This window comes from Notamacropus eugenii, chromosome 5, assembly GCF_028372415.1.
Source record: "Notamacropus eugenii isolate mMacEug1 chromosome 5, mMacEug1.pri_v2, whole genome shotgun sequence".
In the NCBI taxonomy this organism is placed as follows: domain Eukaryota; kingdom Metazoa; phylum Chordata; class Mammalia; order Diprotodontia; family Macropodidae; genus Notamacropus; species Notamacropus eugenii.
This window is the reverse complement of record NC_092876.1, coordinates 36,642,975-36,655,044: the sequence shown is the minus strand read 5'-3', so window position 1 is coordinate 36,655,044 and position 12,070 is coordinate 36,642,975.

Here is a 12,070-nt window from a genome sequence, read left to right as displayed (position 1 = left end):
AAACATATATTTGGAAAAGGAAGGAGTATTTTAGCAGGAAAATAATACTTCATGATGATGATGATGATGATGAAGAAGAAGAAGAAGAAGAAGAAGAAGAAGAAGAAGAAGAAAACAGTTTTGACTTCAACTTAAATGAATTGAAACTGAGTGAAGTGAACAGAACCAGGAGAGCATTGTAAACAGTAACAGCCACATTGTGTGATGACTAACTTGGATAGACTTAGCTCTTCTCGGCAACGCAAGGATCTAAGACAACTCCAAAAGACCCGTGATGGAAAACGACATCCACATACAGAAAAACAACCACAGAATCTAAATGCAGATCCAAGCAAACTATTTGCTCTGTCTTTTTTTCTTCTTTCTTGTGGTTTCTCTCCTTGGTTCTGATTCTTCTTTACAACATGACTGATGTGAAAATATACTTAAGACGAATGCATATGTAGGGTCTATATCAGATTGCATGATCTTGGGGACATGGGAGGAGAGGGATGGGGAGAAAATTTGGAATTCAAAATCTTTTGGAAGTGAATGTTGGAAACTAAGAAAATAAACTCATAAAAATAATTTAAAAGTTAGTTTTGACTTCATGGATCATACTTTGAGAATCTTTGTCCTAGACCAAAATTCCCAGTCCCTGGTCACCGATGCCCACATAGCGTGTCTCCCTACTTGAATGTGAGTTCCGTGAGGGCAAAAACTATTTCATTGTTGTATTTGTGTCCCCAGTACACTGCCTGGCATATAGTAGGCACTTAAGAAATGCTACTGGTTGAGTTGGTAAAATATCATATTCCCATCCTTTAGTGAAAAATCTCAGGGCATGAGCATCCAGCAGGTTGGCAGGTTGATGGTTACATCATCCAAGGACAGAGCCCAACTTCACTAATAAATTGATGAAATTTTGACAGCTGCCCTTTATGTGTGATAGCAAAGAACTGGAAACAAAGGAATGCCCATCATGGGGGGATGAGTGAATGAATGATGGCCATGCTGAACATAGAGAAACATGGGAAGATATGTATGAACTGATGCAACATGAACTAAGCAGAATTAGAGAAAACAATGTGCCCAACAACCATGATAGCAAGGTAAATGGAGCCAAGATGAACAAAACAAAGTGAAGAATGAAATGATACTGACCCAGCTTGGCTCCATTGGAGAGCGCTTCCATCCATCCTTCCCTCCATCTCTCCCTTCTTGGCAGAGGTGGGAGACGAGGGGTAGGGATCACTGAATAATGCTAGACTCTTTAGATGTGTTGGTTAGTTCTCCTGAGTCTTCTCTCTTTTTTACAAAGGATGGCTCCTGGGGAGGGGAAGGAGGAAGAAGAAATGATGTATTGGGAAATATAGTTGATATTAAAAACAAACTACCAATAAGATCTTTTTCAAAAACACCAGCAAGTTGTTCCTCTTTTCTTAGCATTTTCTCCTTCACTATGTCCTCTCTTCAAGAGATTCTAAAATCTCTGTGCCCAACACTGTGGCCCAGACCTTCCTGGTATTTCTCTTTCCCAGATGCCCCCTTGCCACCTTTATGGCCCACCTGAAATAACTCAAACTCAGCGTATCTCCAATTGCTCCCTTCATCTTTCCCCCGCTTACCATGACTCCTTATTTTGGCTTCCCATCTCCTGAAGGCACCCCTATACTCCCAGTCACTGGGACTTGACAGCTCTGAGTCATCTACGACTCTTTCTTTCCTCTCATCCCCCCACATACAACCTGTCACCAAGTTCTCTTGATTCTGCTGCCTCAGTGTCTTGCATATCTGTTTGCTCCTCTTGACTCACACCTTCCAAAGTCTCATCTCCTCTCACCTGTTCTACTGTAAACCTCACAGCCCTTCCCAGTGTCTCGAGAGAAGGACATTCTGCAAGGGGTACAGATGGCTTGGCTTCTCCGATGAGGAACCTGATGGACCCTTCTCCTCCTTTCTTCTCTCAGGATCTCTGGATCCTCTCCCATCCATTCTGCCATTGGTCACACAGAAATTGGATGTTTGCCCACTCACCAGAAGACATTCCATCCTACTGGAGTTCCCAAGTGACCCCAGGAGTTGTCCTTGGAGACGTTGCAGAAGCTTGGGCACGGCAGAAGAGAGGGGTCATGCTGGTTTGAGACCTGTGGTCAGTCATCCTGAAAAGAGGTTTGCCTTGTGTGAAGTAGACTTGCCCTGCATGCCACAGAGTGCCATGCTGACTGACAGACACTGGCAATGGAGGGACAGGCAAAGGTGCTAGGATCCCTCTGCCTCTAGATCTAATGTCTAGGTCTAGAAATCATCTTAGGAGTTGCCTATCCTGACCTCCTCGATATCCAAATGAGGAAACTGAGGTCAGAGGAGCAAAGATTTCGAGCTTCAAGTATCCTTGGAGACCACCAGACCCAACCCCCTCGTTTTACAGATGAAAGGGAGAAATAGAAGCGATTTGCTCAGTCACACAGCTAATCAGTATCTAAGGCAGGGGTTCTTAGCCTGGGAGGCATGAACTTGCTTTTAAAAATATTTTGGTAATTACTTCTAAGTATAAGTGGTTTCTTTAGTAATCCTATGTATTACACTTTATGTCTTAAAACAATTAATCTTAAAAAGAAGGAAACACGCATTTATTAAACACCTACTATGTGCCTGCCAGGCACTGTGCTAAGTGCTTTATAAATATTATCTTATTTGAGCCTCACAAGAGGATTCTCACAACAACCCTTCGGAGATTGATGTTGTTATTATCCCCATTTTACAGATGAGAAAGCGGAGGCAGACAGATGTTAAGTGACTTGCTCAGGGCCATATAGTTAGTCAGTGCCTAAGGTAGGATTTGAACTCAGGTCTTCCTGACTCTACACCCAGGGCTTTATCCACTGCATGACTGCCAAGGAAGTCCCTTTGGGGAGAGGATGAAGAACCCCTGGTCTAAGGCAAAACAAGATTCAGACTGAAGGAAGCCCAAGGTCAACACTTTATCAATTAAGCCACAATGCCTCTCTAGGCTCTTAAAAGGCAAAAAGAGAAGAAAGCCGACTTCTGACTCAACTCTGGAAGAAACATTCCAAGCACTAATTACAAAATCCATGTCAGTCTCCTCTCAGTAGACAAGCGGGGGTACATGGGAGCACAATGGTGCATACGCAGTCATGCTCAGTTGTTTGGTTGAACTGTTTTTCTTTGTCACAAGGAAGGGCTCAATTTCAGGAGTGAGATCCACTAGAAAATTACTGATATGAAACAAAAGCTATCAAAACTGGAGAAAGAAATTAAGAAATCCGCCAAGCCGCCGTTGAGGACACAGGTGGCTTGTTGGACTGGGAAGAGCACTGGACCTAGTCAGAGGACCTGAGTTCAAATTCTCCTCTACTACTTACTGGTTTTATGATTCTGGATGAGTCACTTCCTTTCCCCGTGCCTCAGTTTCCCCATTTGTAAAACGAGGAGATCAAACTGATGGTCTCTTTTAGGACTGAATTCAATGATCTTGCGATCATAAATTCTGAGTCCATTCCCCCCCCACTGACTCCCCACAAAGGGACTCCTGAGCCAGAATCCCTCTGGCTCTCCTACCGGGCCCATCCCCCTCTCAAGGCCCCTGGGTGGGCCCCCTCCCCAGCTGCTGGGCTGGGAGCAAGAGGGCCTGTAAAATGACCCTGTTGGGAGAGATGGAAAAAATGTTGCAGCTGGAAATGTCATGGCTTCCAATGTTTCTCTGTCCTGAGTGTGCTGAGTAGCGGGGGGAGGGCAGGGCAGGGAGGAGAACCCCAGGGACTGAAGGGAATGGTGGAGGAGACCGGGTGTTACTGGACAGATGGTCCTGAGTGACCAGGAAAGGGAATCAGCTCGTCTTTCCAGCAAGGGGCCAAAGGAAGGGGAGGAGGGTAAAAGAAAGCTGGAGCCAGAGAAGAAAATGGAGAGGGTCCTTCCCTGAGCAGCCCTGGCTTGCTCCTCCATCCCCTGAGCTCTCTGCCTGGGCATCCAAACTGGAGAAGTTTAGAGAATTTCAGAGCTGGCAGAGACCACAGAAGTCTCCCATCTGGCCTCCTTTCCAGTGAAGGGACAGTCACTCTGTCTGGTTAGGAAATAAGGGGGTGGTCACACAGCCCCTGTCCTTCTGTTATCAGCCAACAGGTTAAGGCTCTGGACAAGGACTAAGAAACTTCTAGTGCAACCCCCTCATTTTGCAAAGAAGGAAACTGAGGTCAAGGGTTGTGACTTGGTCAGGGTCACACAGATAGCAAATCTTTGAATCTTTCCTCTGTCCTGACCAAGACACAACCGGGAGGACTTGAACTTGTTTTTTCAATATTTCATTATTAATTGGTCTCCTTTGTAATCCTGCATATTTTATTTTACGTATTTGAAAACATGATTCTGAGAAAGAATGCATGAGCTTCCCCAACTAGACAAAAAGGTAAAGAGCACCTCAGAATGCCCACTACCCTAAGGAAAACAAAAATATTTAAGAATGGTAACCAGCATTAGGCAGCTACGTGATGCCATGAGTAGAGTGCCAGGCCTGGAGTCAGGAAGGTCTGAGTTCAAATCCAGCCTCACATTCACTTAACCCTGTTTACCTCAGTTTCTTCATCTGTAAAATGATCTGGGAAAGGAAATAGCCAACCACTCCAGTGTATTTGTCAAGAAAACTCCAAATGGGATCATGAAGAGTGGTACACAATTGAAACAACTGAACAACAACAAAACGGCATAGTCTGATCTTCCTCTGAACTTCCTCTCTGGGCCAACTTTTCCCCATATCTTCAAAGAGAAGGAACTATTCTTTTCTTCCTCTTCAGGATGAAGCTTTGGGGCCTAGAATCAAAGAAGGGGGGAAGGGGATTTCTTTCTGTTGAATGTTTTGTCTGTATCCATGGTCTCTCTGAGCACCCTTGGGGGTTTGAGAGACCAGAGAGGGTTTGGCCAAGGCCAGAAAAGAGCCACAGAAATGTTCAGAGAATAAAGAGCAGGATTTGTGCATCACCCAGACTGTCTTTCACGAGTCAGGTGAGTTCACAAAAGTAAAGAGAGACAGACCGACAGAGACAGAAACAGAGACAGAGACAGAAAGTGGCAGAGGGAAGGAATGAGAAGGAGAAGGATGTATTTTACTTTCATAGACGTTTGCTCTTGTTTCCCTGAGAGGAGCTGTCAGTAAAAAGGAGAATGCTGGTCACCCTGGAGTATCCGCCAGGTTCCTGATGGCTCTTCCAGATGTGATGCATAATTACAGCTGTGGCATGCACATTGCAGAGTAGCTGAAAAATTTGGTATCTGTGAGGAGATCTGGCCCCGAAGTCAAGTTCTTCTAACACTCCTTTGGGGGCCCCGGCTGGCTCCCTCCTCCTCCACCCTGGTCGGCCGTAATCGCTGTAAAATGAGGAAGTCGCTCTCCAGATGCTAACCAGATGTGAGCATCCCACTCCCCGCTCGACATATTTCCCGACAATAATACCCGGGTGTTACTATGGTGATAACAGATCCACCAGAGGTTTGAGCTAATGCTCACAGAGTGTGTCTGTACCGTTACCATAGCTTTATTCTCACAACTGTGGCCCTTGGACAGTTCCCCAGTCACACCAGCCGCCTGCCCTGGGGCCGGGCCGGGCTGAGCTGCTCCTAGAGAGGCCCCTTCTTTCAGGAGGGAGCTCAGGGGTCCCTTGCTGAGATCAGGCACCTCTTTTGCCAAGCCTCATGGAACTCTGGCCCTCTCAACCCCATTTCAGTCATCCTGGGGGGGCTTCAGCAATCAGATTAAGACAAGGGCTCTGGCTGAACTTTTAGCTCTTGGGGGGAGGAAAGAGGGGGACTTTGCTTCCACCAAGAGGGAGAGATTTGGAGCCCAGATTCTATCTCATTGTATTTAAAAACAGGACCCGGATTCCAATGTCAAGTTCTGTTTGTCAGAGTGACCTTGGACAAATCATGTCTTCTATTATCCTCAGTTTCTTCCTCTGTAAAAAGGGATAGTTGGAGTCAATGACCTCTAAGGTCCTTTCCAGGTCTAATCTGTGACCTTGTGCTGTACTGAGAAGCAGGGACTCAGTCTGAGCTCTGCCAATAGCTTGAAGCTTGACCTTGGATAAATGATTTCTCTTCTCTGGGCCTCTACTGGGTCCTCTCCAGCTCTGGAATAGGATTCTATTTCTCTGCATCTGCAAGGGACCTCTTAGGAATCATCTAGTTTAACCTTCTCATTTGACAGGGGAGGAAACTGAGGTCCTAAGAGGAAAAGTAATTTGCCCATGACCAAACCAGTAGACAGAGGTAGGACTCTAACTCTTTATCAGGCTAGTGTTGGCACAAAGTAGGAGCTTAACAAATCATTGCTGAATTGCACTGGATTGAAGGGGGAAAGGCAGAGATCCATTACTGAAGGTCATTGGTCACTCCCTCCTGGGGAATCTGTCCTGTGGGTCCTTGGGGATGGGGGTAAAGAGAGAGAAGGGAACAGCTGGGGCTTGTCTGGGGAGTATGATGTTTGTCTACCCAAGGGAAGATACTAAGACAGCCCCACAGCTCAGCTTTGCCCCCATGGAGCCCAGCCTAGGACACAGACGATAGTGGGGACCTGGAGACTAGCCCTCTAAGCTCCCCACCAGCTGTCAGAAACCATCTGGGACAGATCAGTCTCAGGAGTGGGGTGGGGTGGAAAATCCGGGGCAGCCCCAGCCTCCAAGGGTCACTGCCCCATCTTTGCGCTTCTCTATGAGGCTGCTTGGCTCCCCCAAACCCCCAGGACCCAGCCCCTAGGCCTTGGGCAGGCTGGACGCTGGGACTCCCAGGGCGTGGGCAGCAGGAGCTGGGGACTGAGTCACATCCGGGTTCACTCAGAGCTTTGGGCACCAGGAGGAGGGAGGGAGGGAGCCAGGGCTGGGGGCGTCAGGACCGAAGCAAATACCAGCTCAAGTGACAAAGGCAGAGGAGTGGGAGGATGGGAATTAGTCACAGTAATGGGGGAGGAAGAGAAAGGAGGGGGCAGGTCCCTACTCCCTCCCTCCACCCTTCTTTTACTCTGATCCTCCTGTCTCCCCCCGCCCCCCCCCCCACCTCGACTGTGGGACTGATCCTAGACCTCAAAAGAGCTCAGTAGCTCAACCCTCCTCCCCTCACCTCCAGTCTGCTTCCCCTAGGAAAATGGAATCCCTAGGCTCCTTCCAACCCATGCTTCCCAAAGCCCCTGATATGAATCCTCTAAGCCCCCCATCTATGCTTTGCCTCCTTCCCTGGTAAGAAAGTCTCTACCATTCTGTGGTAGAGAGAATGCTGGATTTGGAATGAGGAGACTTGAGGTCATATTCCAGCCAAAACTGACATTTCTTATTTCACCTGTTTCTGTGAGCCTCAATTTCCTCGTCATTAAAATGGGCACTATAATACTTTCACTACCTACCAAATAGCAAAATGCTTTTACAAACTTTTAAGTGCTATTAAAATATTGACTCCTGTTAAATTTATCTCCATATAAGCCTCAGAGACTAACATCCAACTTTGCTCATTCAATTTCCTGCCCTGTCTTTCCGGTACTTATCATTAGATCACAAGATCACAGTTACCATGATCAGGTTCTTCTCCACTTGGTCCCAGTACATGGAGCCACCACCTCCATGAATCTCCAGCACTCCACCTGCTGCTGGATACTCCATCCCAGCCTCTCCACTGCTCTCAATCTCCTGCCCCAAACATTTGGTCTCTAGGTCTATCTGTCCCATTGCAGAACAAACTCAAAATATGGTAGCCACCATTTGTTCATAGCATAGAAGAGTTATGGCCATGACAACACTGACCACAGCACTGTACCTGGGTGACTACCTAGGAAGGACTTTGTTTATCCAAGAACCAGGAACAGGTGGAGAAGGAGAAAGTGAGGGGGAGGGGTGACCTAGTTGACCAGGACACGATGAAATTAATAAAAGAAGCCAGAGTTATCTATTAAGCTGGACTCTGTCTAGCTTTGTTTTTAGTCTTTCATTTCTGAAGACCAATGACATCATTGAAGTGATGTCTTGACTTGCTGTGTATCCATAACTAGCCAGCCTCAGCATTTTTCTATCCTTAGAACCATCTAGTCCAACCTCCCTCATTTTTACAAATGGGGAAACTGAGTCTTGGGAAGCGGAAGGGGCTTGCCCAAGGTCACACCGCATCCAAGGCTAGAACCAACGCACCCTGACTCCCAGTCTACTACTCTTTCTGTATTTGTAAAATGAGGACGTGAGTATTTGCTATTGTGTCAGAATTACCAGTAGCAGCTGCCAGCTCTGTTTCTCTCTTCCCTCCCCTCTACTGTTCCCAGTGCTATCTTGAGGCTTCTCAGAGCCTCAGGATAATTTGCATGGGCTGATGCTAGTCATTGGATGGTAGGGGGAGGGAAAGGAAAATGGTAGAGTTTCAAGAGGTATGAGAGGTTCTTCCCTAGGCTCAAAAAGGCACAGCATGTAGGATGCAGACTTAGCACTACCCCAAGGCAGGGAAGAAGAAAATGGAATCCCAGTCATCCTTCCTAGGCTGGACAGGAGAAAGGATTTGACTTCATTTGAGAACCAGAGAGCCAGCAAGGTATTCGAAGTTCTGCCCACTCACCTGAGGGGGGTCCTTTTGTGTGTTTTGGGTTAGACTTTGCATCTGACTCACAAAAGAGCTGGAACTGGGTCAATCCTCCTAGAGGAATGTTGGACCCGGACAGTCTGTTTCTGTAAGAGCAGTAACTTTTTTTTAAGAAAGGGGATGACAGTACACAGCAGTAAGTGATACTGGCCCAGTTTCCATTTGTAGGAGAAAGAGAGAGGAAGGAAGGAAGGAAGGAAGGAAGGAAGGAAGGAAGGAAGGAAGGAAGGAAGGAAGGAAGGAAGGAAGGAAGGAAGGAAGGAAGGAAGGAAGGAAGGAAGGAAGGAAGGAAGGAAGGAAGGAAGGAAGGAAGAATCTTTCTGAGTCAAATCAACAGCTGCTGGAGCCATAGGGCTACTTCTGACCAAGAAAAGGTCATATACAAAAAAGGAGGAGAGGGGCTTGAATTGCGTAAGAAGGGAATTATGGAAATCATTTGAAAGACTTTGAATCTGTGAAGAAAACTAGAAACAGGATTTGGGGAAAAGAAATTTGGGAGAACTTGAAACTTCAAACTGAAGGAAAAGGGCTCCTTCCAGAAGATGCCATCTCAAGGAGGAAAAGGAAATGAGTCTAAAGAGAAAAACCCCAGGACAAGGAGAAGGGTTTCTGGTAAGGCAAAATTAGTAAGAAAGGGTAAGTGGACTACATTACAGATGCAGAATTAGACGTTGCTGAGGGAAAGAAAAGGACGTTGAACGTGGTGGCCAAAGTGTTAGGTATGACAAAGGTGGTAAGGGGGTTAGCAAGGTGTTTGAGGGGTAACACCAACAAGTAGCAAAACAAGGCTAAGAAGCTCAATGAGTGTGACTAACAGGGTCTATTTTGCAGAGATCTGCATGGAGTATACAACATATTTCTGCCAAACGACGTCTCCCTTCTAGAAAGAATGTTAAGGAGCTTAAGGTCACCAAAGAAAAACCCAACCATGGTAAACTTGGAGATTAAAAAAGAAAATGAAGCTCTTCCTAAAAATGAGGGAAGTAGACACTGAGGGGGAAGCCAATGCTTGTCCTCTAAGAAATGGCAAAGGAGACCTACTTGTGCTGTCAACTAGTGAAATTACCTAGTGAAGATTGAAAAGAGTAGCGCCCCCTGGCAGTTCCCAGTCAATGGTGCCAACATAGCTATGTATTGACTTGCTTTAACACAAAGTTGTCTTCCTGGGGCTCCCATCCAAGTTATAATGGAGAACCTCCCAAGATATGTTAAAATGATGAATGATTACCTACTTCTGGTGATTCATGTGGACCCAAAGGATATGGCTAGATGGAACCTAGAAAGCACTTGTCCAAAGTCTTGAGCAAGAAACCCAAAGGCTATGGGATACAAAGGTGAGGCATTCATAAGAGAAAAGTGACCACTGGCTAAGAAGATGGCATCGGAGAATAGGATCCAGATTTTCCTAGGCTCTGGTCAGGGATGGAGTGTACCAAGTAAAGGCAAGGAAGGAGGCATTAGCCTTTTATTGTGTCTTACAAATCTAATCAAATAATGAATCATTGTTTTTTGCCTTTGTAGCTTCCACATATTACCCCTTGTTCTGCCCTTGGGAATAAAGGGAAAAAATCTAGACATTTAACCCTTTCCCATTCTTCTTTGCGGATATTTGAAGATAGCCATTGCATACCCAGCTCTTCTCCATCCCACACAACCAACTCCTTCAGTGATTTCTCACATGACAGGAACTTGGAACCTTTTACACATCATCATTTACTACCTTAGAATGCTTTCCCAATAATTAACATCCTTCCTAAAATATGTTGTCCAGAACTGACTATAATCAGAACAGATATGGTCTGACCAACGCAGATTTCTTCATTCCTAAACGCTGTAACTCACTTAACACATTCTAAGATCTAATGAGAAGCCAGATCACATTATTGACTCAGACCAAGCTTGCTGGCCAAGAATACCTTCAGATAAGATGAACAGCATGCTGTGGCGTCACACTTTCCCTGTTTTTTAACTGTATTATTGATTTTTAAAATGTAAGACTCCATCGCTTATATCTGTTGAATTTCATTTTTATTTGGCTAATAGTCTAACCCATTCAAGTCTTTTTAGATCTTGGCTCTGCCATCTGACATGATAGTCATCACTCCCAGCACTGTGTCATCTGAAAATCTGATAAACTTGCCATTTATTCCTTTAGCCAAGTCACTGATAAAAATTTAAAATACCCCAGGGCCGAGCAAAGATCTCTTGGACATGCCATTAAAAACCTTTTTCGAAGTTTACATTAAATCATTAATAACCATTCTTAGGGTTTTTCCATTTGACCAGTTTTAAGTCTATCTAAATGTGCTATTATCTAGACTGTATTTTTCTATACTTTCTACAAGTGCTATGTTAAAAATGTTAAAATCTAGGGAAGTTTCATCTACAGACTTTCCCGTCATCTACCAGTCTAATTATCTTGTCGAAACAGCAAATGGGCACATTTGGAATGTTCAGCTCTTGATGTAACCACTCTGGTCCTTGGTGATACATGCTTCCTTTTCCAGATATCCATTAACTATCTCTTCCAGGGCACCTTAACCTGTGATTTCACAGGTGAGGAAATGGATGCTTGGAGAGATAGGTGGAGTGATTTGCCCAAGGTGACATAGCTAGTAAATACCTTTGGTAAGATTGGAACCCATGTCTTTCTGACTCCAGATGCAGCACTGTACCTTGATGCAATGCAATTTATTCAACCACCCATCTAATCATTCATTCATCCATCCATTTGTTTCTTCACCAGGTGTTTATTAAAAGTTACTACTACTGTTGTAAGGTACAAAGGATACAAAGGCAACACAAAGCAGTCCTTCTGACCTTCAAGAGCTAACATCGCCCCCTTCCATGGAACTGCAAGTCTGCCAAGCTCTGTTTTCCTCACTGTGACTCTAGCAGGTCTAGTGTTTTTTCATTCCCATTTTACTGATGCGGAAACTAAGTCTCAGATTAAGGAAGCGACATCCCCAGGATCACTTGTCCAGGAGATGTGACCCAACCCAAGTCTCCCCATGCACAGCAGTACCACCCATACAGTCAGCCATAAAGGGGTATACACACTCCTCCTGCCTTCTTCCCCCACGAAGGAGGATCTGGAAAGTGGACAGACTGGGGTGCTCCAGGCATTCTAGGTCCTCTCTCCAGCCCTGAGAGTCCCATGCAGCCACACATCCTGGGAACCTGGGGATTTCTGGGCCTAAGACCTCCTTTACTGGTCCGTGGCAGCTCCCTCCCCCCCTCCCCTAGCAGCAGCCCCCTCCCCTACCAGCCCCTCCAGCTGGTGAGTTAGAGGCTCATTTACACTTTAAACGCTACAAGACAATAAACCTTTAATTGTCTCATCACAGCATGTTTCGAAAATGTTATGTCAGTGATTTTCCAAAAGTATTTCTGTTCCCAGGGAAATATTCTTCTCAGGACCCAAAGAGGGGTGGGGGCTGGGGAGTGGGACTTAGAGGGGAGGGGAGGAGGA